We start from the raw sequence: 18,415 nt of genomic DNA, 5'->3' as shown, positions 1-18,415 counted from the left end.
CGGGTAACTACAGGCCGGTTAGCTTAACATCCGTAGTTGGGACTAATTTACATCCGTAGTTTGACTAATTTACTGGAACTTTTTGAGGATATAACGAGTGCGGTTGACAGAGGGGAACCGGTGGATGTGGTGTATTTAGATTTCCAGAAGGCATTCGATAAGGTGCCTCACAAAAGGTTGCTGCATAAGATAAAGGTACACAGAGTTGGGGGTAAAGTGTTAGCGTGGATTGAGGATTGGTTATCTAACAGGAAGCAGAGAGTCGGAATAAATGGGTGCTTTTCCGGTTGGCAATCAGTGACTAGTGGTGTGCCGCAGGGATCGGTGCTGGGGCCTCAACTATTTACCATATACATAGACGATCTGGAGGAGGGGACCGAGTGTAGGGTAACAAAGTTTGCGGATGACACAAAGATGAGTGGGAAAGCAAATTGCGTGGAGGACACAGAGAGTCTGCAGAGAGATTTGGATAGGCTAAGTGAGTGGGCAAGGATCTGGCAGATGGAGAATAACGTTGGTAAGTGTGAGGTTATTCATTTTGGAAGGAATAATAGTAAAATGGACTATTATTTAAATGGTGAAAAATTACAACATGCTACTGTGCAGAGGGACCTGGGGGTCCTTGTGCATGAATCACAAAAACTCAGTTTGCAGGTGCAGCAGGTAATCAAGAAGGCAAATGGAATGTTGGCCTTTATCGCGAGAGGGATGGAGTATAAAAGCAGGGAGATCTTGCTGCAACTGTACAAGGTACTGGTGAGGCCGCACCTAGAGTACTGTGTACAATTTTGGTCCCCTTATTTAAGAAAGGATATATTAGCTTTGGAGGGGGTACAGAGAAGGTTCACCAGGTTGATTCCAGAGATGAGGGGGTTAGCTTATGAGGAGAGATTGAGTAGACTGGGCCTGTACTCATTGGAGTTTATAAGGTTGAGGGGAGATCTTATAGAGACATATAAGATAATGAAGGGGCTAGACAGGGTAGAAGCAGCAAGGTTATTTCCACTAACAATGGAAACAAGAACTAGGGGGCATAGCCTCAAAATACGGGGGAGTCAATTTAGAACAGAGTTGAGGAAGAACTTCTTCTCCCAGAGGGTAGTGAATCTTTGGAATTCTCTGCCCAATGAAGCAGTAGAGGCTACCTCGTTAAATGTGTTTAAGTCACAGATAGATAGATTTTTAACCATTAAGGGAATTAAGGGTTATGGGGAGCGGGCGGGTAAGTGGAACTGAACCCACTATCAGATCAGCCATGATCTTATTGAATGGCGGAGCAGGCTTGAGGGGCTAGATGGCCTACTCCTGCTCCTATTTCTTATGTTCTTCCCTGCAGTGAGTAACTCACTTCAGGCTCTCCCAAAACTTGTCCACCAGGATGAGGGAATACTCTCCACTGCCTAGATAGGTGCAACACTCAAACTCAACATTATCCAGGACAAAGCAGCCCCACTTGATCGATACATCATCCACGACCTTAAACATTCACTCACACCTAACTCTCACGCTGAGCCTGACCCTGTAACCCTCACCCCTAACAGTCCCGTTCTCTAAGTAGCCCTGTTTGTTATTCCTACTTTGTACACACTGTCCTCCCACAAGGTCAACTGAAGTTGGGGGAGGGTGCAGTGCGGAGGGTGAGGGGAGTCTTGGGGAAGGATGGGTCAACAAAAGTCAAGAGAAGGAAATAATGTCTGGGCAATTTAGGCACTGGCTCATCACTGCAGCTACATATTCCTTGAATGGTGAAGTTGGGGTTCTGTTGTGTGAGGTGTGTCTGGGAGGGTTGGCCTGTGTTGCAGTTTAGGGAACCCTTCCTAGGAAATAACAGTGCCAGACAGGACATGGTGCTCGTGTTCAAACTGCAGAAGATGGCACAACTTAAGGAAGCTGCCACGGTAAAACTATCCAATAGACTATTCAACAATGGACATCTCAAATATACATGCCACAAACTGCTTTAAAATCAACCTGCTGGATAATTGCTAATAGTCCATCCATAACCTTCCGGCTCTTTCATTGCTTACCATGTGTTCCCATGTTCCGAATTCACTCTGCAACTTACAATTCAAATCCCTATCATGCTCAAATCAATGATGGCTGGTCACTTAATGACATGGGTTTTATTAATAAACAACTGAAGCAAATTAGGTTTAATATGGGTAAATGTGAGGTAGTCTTGGTAAGAAGAATAGCAAGGTCATTGACTAGTTGAAAGGTGTGAGGCTAGGTAAGATACAGGTTGTGCAAGGCCATAAAATAAAGCAAATCAAGCAGTACGTTTTATTTCTAGAGGTATAGAATTGAAAATTAAGGAAGATATGCTAAATCCGTATTGAGCTTTGGTTAGACCACATTTGTGCAGTTCTGAACATCATATAACAGGATATCGTACTGGAGTGGGTGCAAAGAGGAATTACAAGGTTGAGATCAGAAATATGTGGGAATACATGCAAGGAAAGGATGAACAGGCTGGGTCAGACAGACCCTCAGTATACAAATACCAAGTGTCACAATGTGCTGGGTTCTTCCTGTCCTGGTGTTGAGAAGGATTGGTCTGGCCACAGTTGCCATAGTTGGACAGTGCCATACCACCTGTCCCACATGCTAAAGTTTATGCAGAAAAACACCTCTGACCACAAGTTAAGAGGAGGCAATGGTGTAGTGGCATTGCCACTTGACTACCAATCCAGAGACCAAGGGTAATACTCTGGACCCAGGTTTGTATCCCACTATGGCAGATCTTGAAATTTAAATTCAATAAAAATCTGGAATTTAAAAAGTCTACTGATGACCATGAAGACATTGTTGATTGTCATCAAAACCCACCTGCTTCACTAATGCACTTTAGGGAAGGAAATCTGCTGTCCTTCCCGGTCTGGCCTACATGGTACTCCAGACCCACAGCAATGTGGTTGATTCTGAAATGGCCTCGGTTCAAGGGCAATAAATGCTGGTCAGCCAATGATAGATACCTGCATCGCATGAACAAATTGAAAATAAGTCCATCAGGCAGTGAACCACACATAACATCCTCGAGGCCCTGCCTGAAAAGGAGATGGAGAATCCTATCGGATGGTCCCCAGAGCAGACTGTCAAAGTCATTTGGCAGAATACCTCATCACCAAACCTTTCAAACAAGCACCAAGAGGTAGTTGACTGGTGGTGAGGAGGGCCCTCCCATCAGATCCTTCCTACAGGCTTCGAGTCTCACCCCATCTGCATGGTGCCCTTGGGGTGGCTGAGGTGGAGAAGAGACCATCATCTAACTCCTTCTGGAATGTGCCTTTGCAGAGTTCGTCTGGAAAGAGATGCAGTTATTTTTACCAAGGTTCATCCTGAGCCACTCTGTATCACATGACTCTGCAGACAGGGATGTACACTGAGATAAACCTCAACTGCTGCTGATGGATTATCAACTCAGTGAAAGATGCTCTTTAGTCTGCCCAAAATTTACTGGTCTTCCAATGTAAAGAGCTGTTGACGACAGAGTGTTGCAGACTGGCACATTTCAAGACTGTGTCACAATAAGGCTTGAGGCAGCTACTGCAAAGGGGCAATGGAGAAAGACTACTGTCTAAGACCTATCAACCATAGGAGGCTGAGGGCCTGGAAACCATTCAAATTACTCGGTCTGTATGTTTGGTATGAAATGAATATTATCAATGCAAGCTGTAATTGTAAATATAATAAGTCACATATTCTAAGTGTCATAAAAGTCTGCAAATGGGAGTGTTCCACACCGATCTTTTGGATGAGTTCGGCACTGCAATCTTCCAGCACTCTGTTAATTTGTCTGATAGCTGGGAGCTTTGCCCCGGCCAAAGTGGGGAGGGGAAGTCTAAGTATGCTGGGGAAGCCAGCTGCAGAGCGCTCGGGTGCCATTGCGCAGGGCACCCGATATACTAGTGCACCAGGAGACTGCAATAAGGAGAGATAATATCTTGGTATGGTCTTCAAATGAGGCTTTGTGGTAGAATTTAGGAATATAAAGTGTGCAGTCACATTACTGGGAGTGTATGATAGGTCCCCAAAGAATCAGTGTAAAATAGAGGAACAAATATGTAGACAGTTCACAGAGTTATGTAAGAATAATAATCATATAATTAGTCCAAAGATGTGCGGGGTAGGTTGATTGGCCATCCTAAAATTGCCCCTTAGTGTCCTGGGATGCGTAGATTAGAGGGATTAGCGGGTAAAATATGTAGGGATATGGGGGTAGGGCCTGGGTGGGATTGTGGTCGGTGCAGACTTGATGGGCCGAATGGCCTCTTTCTGTACTGTAGGGTTTCTATGATTCTTCTATGATATAATTATACTAGGGGATTTCAACTTACCCAAAATAAATTAGGATAATCATAGTGTCAAAGGTGTAGAGGGACAGATTTCTTGAAATGTATCCAGGGGAGGTTTTGTATCAATATGGAGAAGGCCCAACAAGGGATGGTACAGTGCTGGATCTGATTCTGGGGAACAAAGATGGACAAGTGTTCAATGTGTTAGTGGGGGGAGCATTTTAGCGATAGCAACTACAACACGGTACAGTTCAAATTTGTTATGGACAAGGAGAAAAATGGCCTGAAAAAGACAGCTCTTGGATTGGCAGATTTTATTAAAATAAGGCAGGATCTGGCCAAAGTTGACTGGGAACAGCTCCTTGCAGGTAAGTCTACAACGGAGGAGTGGGGGACAAAATGTGCTGGGAAGAATACAGGTCTAACATGTACCCTTCAGGGGAAATTAGGAGCAATAAGTTCAGGGACGTCAAGGAAAATTCAGGATGGATGAGGAAGAAGAGAATGGCTTTTAGCAAGTCCAAAGGGAGCAATTCAGCTGTGGCCCAAGAGGAACATAAGAAGTGCAAGAGGGAACTTAAGAAAGCAATTAGAAGAGCAAAAAGGGAAAAATGACTTGCAACAGGATTAGGGAGAATCCTAAGATATTTTATAAATAGATTAAAGGGAAGAGGTTAACCAGGAAAAGAGTAGGCTCATTAGAGTCCAAGGACGGAATTTTCCTGTCCCGCCCACCACAGGAATCGTAACAGGTGGGACAGGACCATGCAAAGGTCCGTTGAGCTCGGGCAGAATTTTCTAGTCTTGGGGCGAGCGTGGCCAGAAAATCCCGTCCCAAGTGTGTGTGAAGCCGCTAGATAATGGAAGGGTGTTAAATGTGTAACCCCCTGCTGACAACTATATGCTCTGACCAGCTGAGTTAAGTAAAGCTGTACCTGGGATGTGCTTGATGTTATAAGGGGCTACTATGTAAATGTTCAATTAACAGGATCCTGAGTTCTTAGCGGTTGGTGTTGAGCTTGGCTAAATTTCCTATTTACCAATAAATGTCAGTACAGGTGTGAATGAAAAGGATTAGTGTATGCAGTTGCAATCTAGAGTAATAACCTATTAATAGCGCGGTGCCTCCTAAAATGGTAAGAATGTAAACCTTACATAAGAAAAGGTTCAGGACAACCATGCAAAAGGAATAACAAAAATAAATTTATTTTCTTGCATTGTTGCGTCTCATGAAACAGGTAAAGAGTCCCAAACTAAAGATTTTTCAATTAAACAGTTTCAACCCTGAGAAATGTTCAAAATATTACCAAGCGCTTGGATGTATAAACGTTGGGGCCCATACGTTGGTGCACATATGAAGAAAACACGTCCTCAACAACACACTGCTGATACCGTTCAGTGTCTGATAGTATAGTCTCCAGTTACTCACGCAACCACGACACACACAGTCCAGAAGGGTCTGCGAGCGGGAAGATGATGCAGCAGGAAAAAAAAAATGCAGCAAGCTGTCCGTGTAGTGACGCAGATCCAGTGCGCTGAAGTCTCTTCCTCGGCAGCGCTACTTAGCAAGTTAGCTTCAGCTAATCCTCGTTCTCTCCATCTTCTCAGTGAAAACTACGCCCGGCGTTTATAGCTGACTGTCCCTCACCGGCAGTTTCTAGCAGAAACGTCCACGCTTGAGAGTACAAGACGATGCGCTTTACACTTTTTCTCAACAGTAATGAAAATAACAAACAGGACTAAACCTTGCTGCCTTTCACTTCAAACTGGAAAAAACGAGTTACGAAACTGCGACAAACACGAGCTTTAACTGCACAGTAATATTTGTGCCCATACTGTGAAGTATGTTAGTCTACAAATATTATTTGCCTCAACGTTAAAACTGGGTTTTTACCGCATGGAAACAGCTCCTCTTCCCCACGTGTGTCTCCCCGCTGCAGCTTCCTCTGCCTCCCGCCGTTTTTCTTTTTCCCTCCCCCTAAGTAATCTGATTGGCTTAAAATGCATCTCTCGAGAAAACGGATTGGCTTAGCTTACATCACTCAAACAAACAGTATCGGTTCACGGTATTGGGCCCAGTAAACAGGATATTGAAACTCACAAGAAAACAAAGAACAATGGGTAAATGTCTTTTTCATTAAATTTACCCATATTTCAAGAAAACACACTCTTTTCATTTTTCTTTCATTTATCCTTATTTTTTTCAGGCCCTACAAATGAATACTTCTCTTTAGTCTTCACTCAAGAAAAGGAGACTATAGGTACAGAATAGAGGAAAAGGGATTGTGAGGAACTTGCACAGTTTGACCAAGGAAATGGAGAGATTGGAGGCTCTGAAGGGCTTAAAAATGGACAAACCCCCTGTCCCAGATAAATTGCATCCAGGCTGCTGTGGAAGATGAGGCAGGAAATTTCAGGGGCTCTGACATAAATTTTTAATTCCTTTCTGTTCACAGGGGAAGTGCCAGAGGACTGGAGACTGGCTAATGTGGTTCCACTTTTCAAGAAGGGTTGTAGAAATGAAGCAGGAAATTACCAGACCGGTGAGTCTCACATCAGTGGTAGGGAAACTATTTGGAGAAAATATTGAAGGAGAGAATTAATATCCACTTGGAAAAGCATGGGTTAATTAGCGATGGTCGGTATGGCTTTGCCAGAGGAAGGTCATCCTAACAAATTTGTTAAAATTTTTCAAAAATGTGAATAAATGTGTCGTTGTGGGAAGTTCAGTTGATGTAGTTTATATGGATTTTAGCAAAGCCTTTGACAATGTCTCACATGGGAGGCTGATTGAGAAGGTTAAAGCACATGGAATCCAGAGAAACTTGGTGATGGATCAGAAACTGGCTTAGTAACAGGACACAAAGGTTGATGGTAGATGGCTATTCAAGTGACTGGAGGTTGGTGTCTAGTGGTGTACCACAAAAATCAGTACTGGGAACCTTATTGTTATATACATCAATGATATAGATGAAAATGTGGGGGGGATGTTAAGCAAGTTTGCAGACAACACCAAGATTGTTGAGGTGGTTACTAGTGAAGAAGATAATCTCTAAGGCCCTTCAATTTGTTTCATTGCGTCAAATAGTTGGAATTTGAGATGAATCTGATCAATTGGGAATCGCATTTAAAATCCAGAATACCAAGGAACTAAGGAAGGAGAGTATCCATAGAATCCCTACAGTGCAGGAGGAGGCCATTTGGCATATCGAGCAATGAAATAAATTGCAGGGCCTTAGAGGAAGAGCATGTGTGTAAATCTACAGAAAGTTTCAATATAAATGAGATTCAACATTATAATCTAATCAGGAATTTAAATTGTAAGCCAGTCGAGTTTCACCGACAACTTAGATGAGTGCTGTCTCACTGTGCAGGATAAATAACATCACTGCACCTTCATTCTGGTTTATGACACCTTGTTAAAAATATCAGTTCAAAGTCCAAGTTACTGAACAGAATTTAATATAACAGAACCACAGATGTGGAGGCCATGACGGTTTCTCCCTGACAGACAGCAGCCCCAATGGCTGCCCCAACCAAAGCCAAGGCCCACTCCGCCAGAGCCAGTCTCCAGTTCCCCATTGGCTACATTCACCGACTATGCACAGTGCGCGTGGGTCACCACGCCAAGCATGTTGAGATTGGAAACCCTAACTCACCCCCTCCGCCAACCACCTGACCGCTGTTGAGATACTGGAACTGGCTGGCAAAGTGCCAGGGATAGGAAGAGGACCTGTACCATGCTCCCCTCTCTCTCCTGCCAACCACCCCCTCCTGCACACCCCCCCCACCCCCCGCCGCCACAACCTCTGCCCCCTCCAACCCCAGTTCACCATCTGCAATGGTAAGGAGCTCACAAGCTGCTGGGAGGACTCCTCATAGCCGAGGGCAGAATCATAGAATAGAATCTCTGCAGTGCAGAAGGAGGCTGTTTGGCCCATTGAGTCTGCACCAACTCTCCGACAGAACATCTTATCCAGGCCCTATCCCCGTAACCCCACGTATTACCCCAACGTCCAGGGTGAACTGATACCCAGGAAAAAGTGAAAGGACAAGATCATACAAAAAAGAGCAGGCGAGAGAGGTCCTGCGACTGGAGAAGATGGAGGAAGAGCTGGAGCAACAACACGGAAGAGACAGAATATGAGACTTGAGGAGCAGCTCCTTGCAGATTCTATCATGGGTGGCATGGTGGCACAGTGGTTAGTACTGCTGCCTCACAGCACCAGGGACCTGGGGTGGGTGCCTTGGATGACTGTCTGTGTGGAGTCTGCACATTCTCTTCGTGTCTGCCTGAGTTTCCTTCGGGTGCTCTGTTTTCCTCTGCACATCAAAGATGTTCAGTTTAGATGGATTGCCCATGGCAAGTTGCCCCTTAGTGTCCAAAGATATGCAGGTTAGGTGGATTAGCCATGCTGAATTGCCCCTAAGTGTCAGGGGGATTAGCAGGGTAAATATGTAGGGTTATGGGATTGTTGTTGGTGCAGGCTCAATGGGTTGAATGGCCTCCTCCTGTACTGTAGGGATGCTATGGGATTCTATTCCTGTACTTCTGCTCCTTCAATCAAAATAAACGGGCAATCTCTCTTGAATTGCTTGCTATTGATAAGATTTCCAGGACCAATTTGCCCCTGCTGGCCTCTTGGATCAAAAGATCCCACTGCACTATTTGAAGGACAAGACAACATGTATCCCTCAGCTGAGACTTCCAACAACAGTGACACAAACTGGCTGCTGCATTTGTCCATATAACACTACAAAATAATTCAGTTGTGGTGGAGTACTTTGGGACATTCTAAACATGTGAAACAAGCTAAACAAATGTCTGAAAGTTCTTTGTCTCTTACACAGATGGTTTCTAGAGAGGTTAGTTGCTTCACTCATGAAACAGCAAGATTTTATAATGGAAGACAATTAGGGCAGTGTCTGAAAAGATCAGTGAGCCAAATTATCTTCAATTGAACTTATTTTGTGACATATTTTCTGCCAATTTTTAATACACACCAGTGTGCTAGTCTAATTTAATACATTATGGTTATTTATGAAGGCCCGCCCTCTCAACCTTCCCCCTCCTCTGAGGTGTGGTGATCTTCAGGTTAAATCACCACCGGTCAGCTCTCCCCCATAAGGGGGTGAGAATCCTATGGTCATCTGGGACTATGGGGACTTTTTCTTTAATTTGATACAGATAGGTTTCTATTCCATCTAGGCATTTCTTCAAAGTCGAGAGGACAAAGAAGCGTTTGTTCAGTGCAGATTTTGATTTAGTTTTGGTTATAAAGTTTTGTTCAGAAATTGCTCAGTGTGCCTTGAGCCACAGGAACCACAAGGTATAGGCTCAATTCGAGGTCTTGACACTCTTCAATATATAAGTATATATACAGGTGAGACTCACCGATTGGTAATGATTGCCTGCCAATCTTTTTGGCCAACCAAATAAACTAAATCAAATTAACTCAGGGACAAATTAAAAGAGGCAGCACCCAGAAGGAAGGTAACCGCCCAAAACAAAAGACAAACTGGAAAGAAAACTTAAAACATCAAATCAAAATATGATTAAAGGGGTTAAATAATGCACCCCAGTCCCTGCGGTGCCCAGCGGGCATGGAAGGCATTAACGGTGCCCTCAGACATTGCATGTACTCTCTCCAGGGACAGCCGCAAATATAGCTGCTGTAGAGGGGCAGACAGTCAGGTCAGATGACCCCATCGGTCGCCTGCTGCCTGGACTTGTGGGTGGCAAGGTTTGCTAGGCCTAGGAGCAGGTTCAACACGCAATCATTACCTCAATCAGAGAACTCAAATTTCAAGAGGCCAACCTCATGGGCCTTGTTGAGGTTTTTACGCAACTGAAAGTCAATCATTTCATTCAGTGCTGTTAAAGGGATAGACAAAACTCAACATCCTCAATGTCAACGGAGTATAAGGTAAGAATACAGCTTTAGATAGTGAAGGCAAGAGTGAAGGGCACAGCTTCATCATATCTGCCATCCGATCCATGCAGGGCAGTCACATGTTAAAAATGAATGTCATTCATCAGTGGCCAAATGGATTCCACTGTTGGACCATGAGCAACTAACTGAAAGGTAATTGGTATGCCACTTCAAAGAATGGAGTGCTGAGCTACTTTGGTCTAATCATTTCATTCACATCTTATCACCCTACAGAGGGCTCCAGATGTCACCTCTGTGTGTGTGTTATTGTCTCAGGGGTAAGGCTGCATCAGGCACAATGCAATCAAGGCACCCAAAGCTGTGCACATCTCCCATAGGTCTTTCAATCACAGCTTCCCTTTCTGCACACTTTAATCATTGTTGTTTTTGATGTTTAATTTCAGAACCAAGGCACATGGACTAATCAACCAGGACTCAATGCTGCGCATCTTCAAGTCCTTATTCAATGGAGGAGGCGAAGGAAGGACAGATGTCCCATAAATATATAAATATATTTATATTAATGATTTGGATGAGAATATAGGAGGCATGGTTAGTAAGTTTGCAGTTGACACTAAGATTGGTCACAGAAGGAGGGACAGGTGTCCTATAAATATATTTATATTAATGATTTGGATGAGAATATAGGAGGCATGGTTAGTAAGTTTGCAGATGACACTAAGATTGGTGGCATAGTGGACAGTGAAGAAAGTTATCTCCAATTGCAACAGCGTCTTGATCAATTGGGCCAGTGGGCTGATGAATGGCAAATGAAGTTTAATTTAGACAAATGCGAGGTGATGCAATTTGGTAGATTGAACCAGGGCATTCGGCATGCTTGGTTTCATTGGTCAGAACATTGAATACAGGAGTTGGAATGTCTTGTTGAAGTTGTACAAGACATTGGTAAGGCCACACTTGGAATACTGTGTGCAATTCTGGTCACCCTATTATAGAAAGGATATTATTAAACTAGAAAGAGTGCAGAAAAGATTTACTAGGATGCTACCGGGACTTGATGGATTGAGTGATAAGAGAGGCTGGATAGACTGGGACTTTTTTCTCTGGAGCGTAGGAGGCTGAGGGGTGACCTTATAGAGGTCTATAAAATAATGAGGGGCACAGATCAAGTAGATAGTCAATATCTTTTCCCAAAGGTAGGGGAGTCTAAAACTAGAAGGTATAGGTTGAAGATGAGAGGGGAGAGCTACAAAGGTGTCCAGAGGGGCAATTTTTTCACACACTGTGGTGAGTGTCTGGAACAAGCTGCCAGAGGTAGTAGTAGAGGCGGGTACAATTTTGTCTTTTAAGAAGCATTTAGATAGTTACATGGGTATGATGGGTATAGAGGGATATGGGCCAAATGCAGGCAATTGGGATTAGCTTACGGGTTTCTAAAAAAAAGGGCGGCATGGACAAGTTGGGCCGAAGGGCCTGTTTCCATGCTGTAAATCTCTATGACTCTATGAGGTGTCGATGCGTTCAGCTCCAGCAGGACGTCCTGCCTGGGGGACATGGACAGGTGGAATCTGAGCAAGAACAAGAGGCTGAGGAGAAGAGATCCAGACAGCAGCGGTGACCCACCACACCAAGGGTTTATTGTCAAAGAGTCTCCTACTTACAAATGAGTGAGGGCCCAGGATGCCTGTGATGGTCTCGAGACCTTGTAAATCACAGATGCCACATTCTTCGTGAAGACCTGACATCACATGAGTTTGGGGGCTTCCCTCTGCCAGTGCCTTTGAAGGTTACTGTAACGCTCAATTTCTTTGCCACTCGGTCTTTCCAGGGATCAACAGGGGACCTGTGCGGCATTTCTCAGTCAGTAACTTATCGTTGCACAAAGGAGGTGACCTATGCCCTTCATAGGAAGTCCCATCACTATGTCAGGTTTGCTCTGTTCAAAGATAGCCAGGCGAAACGATTCCCTGGCTTCACAGCAAGGGCTACCATCACCGTGCAACTGATGTGTGACTATTGCAAGTACATGCTGCACTAGTATGCTAAGAACTCCAGGAGTTGCCATGACTCCTATATCCTCAGTCACTCCCAGATTCTTGGGATTTTCGAGGGGCCAGATGTCTGCTGGGATGGTTGCACTGGGATAAGGACTACCCACTTAAGCACTGGCTGATGACTCCGTGCTGAGGAGAGTAGGGCTGGGAGGAGAATAGGGCTGGGAGTCTGAATGGGGAGGCATTTGTAAAATCTGTACAGGAAGGTTCTTTGGAACAATATGTAGATAGCCCGACTAGAGAGGGGGCTATACTGGACCTAGTACTGGGGAATGAGCCCGGTCAGGTCTTCAAAGTTTCGGTAGGGGAACATGTGGCAAATAGTGACCACAATTCTATTAGCTTTAAGATAGTGATGGAAAAGGATGAGTGGTGTCCCAAGGGTAAGGTGTTGGGTTGGGGGAAGGCTAACTTTAGTGGGATTAGGCAGAAATTGGCAGCTGTTGATTGGGAGAGGCTGTTTGAGGGTAAATCCACATCTGGCATGTGGGAGTCTTTTAAGGAACAGTTGTTAGGGCTGCAGGATAGGCATGTGCCTGTAAAAAAGGATAGGAAGGGTAGGATTCGAGAACCGTGGATAACCAGGGAAATTCAGGGATTGGTCACAAAGAAAAGAGTGGCGTACGTTAGGTGCAGGCAGCTAAAAACGGAGGGAGCTCTGGAGGAAATACAAAGAAAGTAGGAAAGAACTCAAACGAGGAATTAGAAGGGCAAAAAGGGGTCATGAAATGTCCTTGGCAGACAGGATTAAGGAGAATCCCAAGGCATTTTATTCATACGTTAGGAACAAAAGGGTTGTCAGAGAAAAATCAGACCTCTCAGGGACAAAAGTGGGGAATTATGCTTAGAGCCCAAAGAAGTAGGGGAGATCCTAAATGAATACTTTGCGTCGGTCTTCACAAAGGAGAGGGATGTGTTGACTGGGAGTGTCTCGGAGGGGAGTGTTGACCCGTGAGAGAAAGTCTCTATTACAAGGAAGTGTTAGGTTTTTTAGCGAATATAAAGACTGACAAATCCCCAGGGCCTGATGGAATCTATCCAAGGCTGCTCAGGGAGACGAGAGATGAAATCGCTGGGCCTCTGATGCAAATCTTTGTCTCATCACTGGACACAGGTGAGGTCCCAGAGGTTTGGAGGATAGCTAATGTGGTCCCGTTATTTAAGAAGGATAGGAAGGATAACCCGGGAAAGTATAGGCCAGTGAGCTTGACGTCCGTGGTAGGGAAGTTGTTGGAAAGGATTCTTAGAGATAGGATGTATGCGCATTTAGAAAGGAATAAACTCATTAACGATAGTCAGCATGGTTTTGTGAGAGGGAGGTCATGCCTCACTAACCTGGTGGAGTTTTTTGAAGAAGTGACTAGAATGGTTGATGAGGGAAGAGCCGTGGATGTCGTCTATATGGACTTTAGTAAAGCGTTTGACAAAGTCCCTCATGGTAGGTTGGTGCAAAAGGTTGGATCTCATGGGATAAAGGGGGAGGTGGCTAGATGGGTGGAGAACTGGCTTGGTCACAGAAGACAGAGGGTGGTAGTGGAAGGGTCTTTTTCTGGCTGGATGCCTGTGACTAGTGGTGTTCCGCAGGGCTCTGTATTGGGACCTCTGCTGTTTCTGATTTATATAAACGATCTGGAAGAAGGTGTAACTGGGATGATCAGTAAGTTTGCGGACGACACGAAAATGGCTGGACTTGCAGATAGTGAGGAACATTGTCAGAGGCTACAGAAGGATATAGATAGGCTGGAAATTTGGGCAAAGAAATGGCAGATGGAGTTCAATCCAGATAAATGCGAAGTGCTGCATTTTGGTAGAACTAACGTAGGGGAGAGCTATACGATAAATGGCAGAACCATAAAGGGTGTAGATACGCAGAGGGACGTGGGTGTGCAAGTCCACAGATCCTTGAAGGTGACGTCACAGGTGGAGAAGGTAGTGAATAAGACATATGACATGCTTGCCTTTATAGGACAGGGCATAGAGTATAAAAGTTGGGGTCTGATGTTGCAGTTGTATAGAACGTTGGTTCGGCCGCATTTGGAATACTGCGCCCAGTTCTGGTCGCCACACTACCAGAAGGACGTGGAGGCTTTAGAGAGAGTGCAGAGGAGGTTTACCAGGATGTTGCCTGGTATGGAAGGGCTTAGTTATGAGGAGAGATTGGGTAAACTGGGGTTGTTCTCACTGGAAAGACGGAGGATGAGGGGTGACCTAATAGAGGTGTATAAAATTATGAAAGGCATAGATAGGTGAACGGTGGGAAGCTTTTCCCCAGATCGGTGGTGACGTTCACGAGGGGTCATAGGTTCAAGGTGAGGAGGGGGGAGGTTTAACACGGATATCAGAAGGACGTATTTTACACAGAGGGTGGTGGGGGCCTGGAATGTGCTGCCGGGCAAGGTGGTGGAAGCGGACACACTGGGAACGTTTAAGACTTATCTAGATAGCCACATGAATGGAGTGGGAATGGAGGGTTACAAAAGAATGGTCTAGTTTGGACCAGGGAGCGGCGCGGGCTTGGACGGCCGAAGGGCCTGTTCCTGTGCTGTATTGTTCTTTGTTCTTTGTAACACTGCTTACAGCTCCACATTCTTTCATAGAGCAGATGATAGGACTGCTGAAGATGTGATTCAGATCCCTGGACCACTCAGGTGTCTCTGCAATACACACTGGGGAGCGTTTCCCTCGTGGTTAACTGTGCCCTTCACAATCTGCCTGTGTGAAGAGGTGAGCCCTTGCCAGAGAATGAACTAGAAGAGGATGAGAGCTCATTGGAAAATGAAAACATGGAGGTCCAGGAAGCTCAAGAGACTGCGGTGGTGGTGGTGGGGGGGGCGGTTGTGGAAACAGGGACAGTATGAATGTGCTGATGCCACAGAGGAGGGAAGACATGGGAGATGTGCCCCTGATATTTTCTTGCTGACAGGTTCCAGGGAGAGTAAAGTTAAGTGAGATCATCTGGCTCTCCTAGCCCTCCAAGACAATCCTGTTATCTCAGGGGATAAACACAGTAAGAGTTTTAACAACACCAGGTTAAAGTCCAACAGGTTTATTTGGTAGCAAATACCATTAGCTTTCGGAGCGCTGCTCCTTCGTCAGATGGAGTGGAAATCTGCTCTCAAACAGGGCACAGAGACACAAAATCTCTGGATTTAAGACCTGGTTGGCTGTAGGGATTCGCATTCTAATCAGTATTCTGTAACTTGATTTTGTGTCTCTGTGCCCTGTTTGAGAGCAGATTTCCACTCCATCTGACAAAGGAGCAGCGCTCCGAAAGCTAATGGTATTTGCTACCAAATAAACCTGTTGGACTTTAACCTGGTGTTGTTAAAACCTAGTCCAACGCCGACATCTCCACATCATCTCAGGGGATAGCCAACCCATCACTGAGAGAATGAGTCCTTCACTCACACTTGCACATTCTGACTTCATGACTTACTAGGACAAGATCCTAGTTTTGATCAGTGGTGACCTGCTAATGCGCACTCTGTCCATTGAGGCTTGCGGCTTTCAATGTCATCTAATGATGCAAACACTGCCGGTAATGAGATGTGGACCAGGGATTTCATCCGAAAATGCAAGTTCTGGATTTGGACACTAACACTGAGGAAACCTCAGATGATGCTAGAGGATCGTTGCTGATGAACTCCCCTCAATCATTGTTGTTCCTTGAGGAATGTATTCAAAACTTACCCCTCATACACTTCTGAAAAAGATTTTATCACATCTCCCTAACAACACAGGTTTCCAGAGACTAGTTGCACTGAGGTTGACATCACATGAATGTTCATCTCAGAATGGGTCACTGTCACATGAGTGGGAAATAACTAAACCTTAAGATAATAAGATTCCAAAATACAAATACACAATACCTTTAGTTGGCCATATACCCATCCAATGAATTTCAATAAGTGCAATTTCTTTTCAGTGATAGCACACCCTTGAATCAGAAGTGACATCAACATTTTAAAACTTTCCTAACTCTACCACTATGTCTTGTGAAGCCTGAATTCCACAGCAGAGGTGGAGGCAGTCTGCTGGCTGCTACATCCTGATGCCTGTGATGATCTTGGTGGATGTCCTCTGGTGGCCCAAGTCTTGGAGGGCCCTGGTCAGTTAAGCATTTCCTGCTCAGAGGTAGAAGCACCCTTGGCAGTCTGCATTGCTGTAGGGGGTGTGGGCACACGCAGAGGGAACTCTAACCAGCTAAACACCCTTGGAGTGTCCTGAATGGAAGCCACCAAGATGTCTGATTAGTGCCCAGCCTCCCTTTGAGTGCCACAGGGCCCTGGCTTCACTTCTGCAGGTGGTGTGACTCCTGGTGGGACGTCAAGGTGCGTCGTCCACATGTTGCCTCTATCCTGATGGTTCCCACCAGGGTGTGCAGCCATGGAGTGCAGAGTGAGCGCAAACCTGGCAAGACCTTCTGAACCAAGGTCTGCATGGTGGTCGCCAACCTTCAAGGAACAAAGAACAAAGAAAATTACAGCACAGGAACAGGCCTTTTGACCCTCGAAGCCTGCACCAACCATGCTGCCCAACTTAACTAAAAACCCCTACCCTTCCGGGGACCATATCCCTCTATTCCCATCCTATTCATGTATTCGTCAAGATGCCCCTTAAAAGTCACTATTGTATCCACTTCCACTACCTCCTCCGGCAACGAGTTCCAGGCACCCAGAACTCTGTGTAAAAGATCTGCCTCGTACATCTCCTTCAAGCCTTGCCCCTCGCACCTTAATCTGTGCCCCCTAGTAATTGACTCTTCCACCCTGGGAAGAAGCTCTTCTGACTATCCACTCTGTCCATGCCTCTCATAATCTTGTAGACTTCTATCAGGTCCCCCCTCAACCTCCGTCATTCCAGTGAGAACAAACCAAGTTTCTCCAACCTCTCCTCATAGCTAATGCCCTCCATACCAGGCAACATCCTGGTAAATCTTTTCTGTACCCTCTCCAAAGCCTCCACATCCTTCTGGTAGAGTGGCGACCAGAATTGAACACTATATTCCAAATGCAGCCTACCTAAGGTTCTATAAAGAACCTTCCTCATCCGTATATTTGTATGTTCCCATGGTAACTTTGAGGCGCTCGCATGTCAAAGCCACGACTTCGGACAGAACGCGGACTGACTCCCCCATTGCTCATCCTAGTCTGCTGACTGACTCTTGAATCTCTGCTTGATGTTCCACTGCCTCCCTTTGCATCTCCACCAGTGAGCTGGCAGCCCCTTCCAGAGGGTCTGACTGGGACTGAGTGCCAGATATGTGGGCTGTCCCTGCGTCCAACTGAGTCAGGGACATGTCAATGAGTTGATTTCCAGAAAGTGACCCTGAGGGTGGCACAGTGGCATAGTGTTTAATACTGCTGCCTCAGTGCCAGGGACCTGGGTTCACTTCCAGTCTCAGGTGACTGTGTGGAGTTTGCACATTTTCTCCTTGTCTTCATGGGTTTCCTCTGGGTGCTCTGGTTTCCTCTCTCAGTCCAAACATGTGCAGGTTAGGTTGATTGACCAACCATGCTAAATTGCCCCTTAATCGGGGGGGGGGCTAACAGGGTAAATATGTGAGATTACAGGGATAAGTTCTGTTGCGATTATTGTTGGTGCAGACTTGATCGTCTGAATGGCCTCCTTCTGCACTGTAGGGATTCTGTGATTCTATGACTTGAATCTAGAGCTACACCCCTTCGAGGCATATGTCTCTGCGCTGGTGGAGGGTGCCTACCGTATGTGGTTGAAGGCCACCTTGCTCAAAGAATCAGGGAGGGGAGGGGGGGAAGCCACCCAGGTGGAACCATTCCCTTCTCCCTGGATGGGATGGAAGTTGTTGAGATTCTATACATTATCCAGAAACCCATCTCTTCAGCCACCTTGGCAAATGGTCTCTGGGTACCCCCTCCAGTCTTTGCTGTGCTCACAGGGTCCCCTTCCTGCTGGGAGCAGAAAGCAAGGGCAATAAGCAGGGACAGGGGAGGAGGTGGTGGTGCTGCTGATCCAAGATAAGCTCCCAGAGGCCAGCCACAGCCTTATGTGACGTTTTGATCCCACTCCAGCTTTTCTCTCTTGACACAGGCTCTGAATGTAACAGTTTCTGTCATAGTGTTTGGTTTTCAACTGCAGTCAGTATCTGGGTGGGTGGGGTCAGAGCTTTATTCAACATATCTATGTCCACATT

Source organism: Mustelus asterias, chromosome 20, assembly GCF_964213995.1.
Source record: "Mustelus asterias chromosome 20, sMusAst1.hap1.1, whole genome shotgun sequence".
Lineage (NCBI taxonomy): Eukaryota > Metazoa > Chordata > Chondrichthyes > Carcharhiniformes > Triakidae > Mustelus > Mustelus asterias.
The sequence above is the reverse complement of the archived record's forward strand: the minus strand, read 5'-3'. Positions refer to the sequence as shown.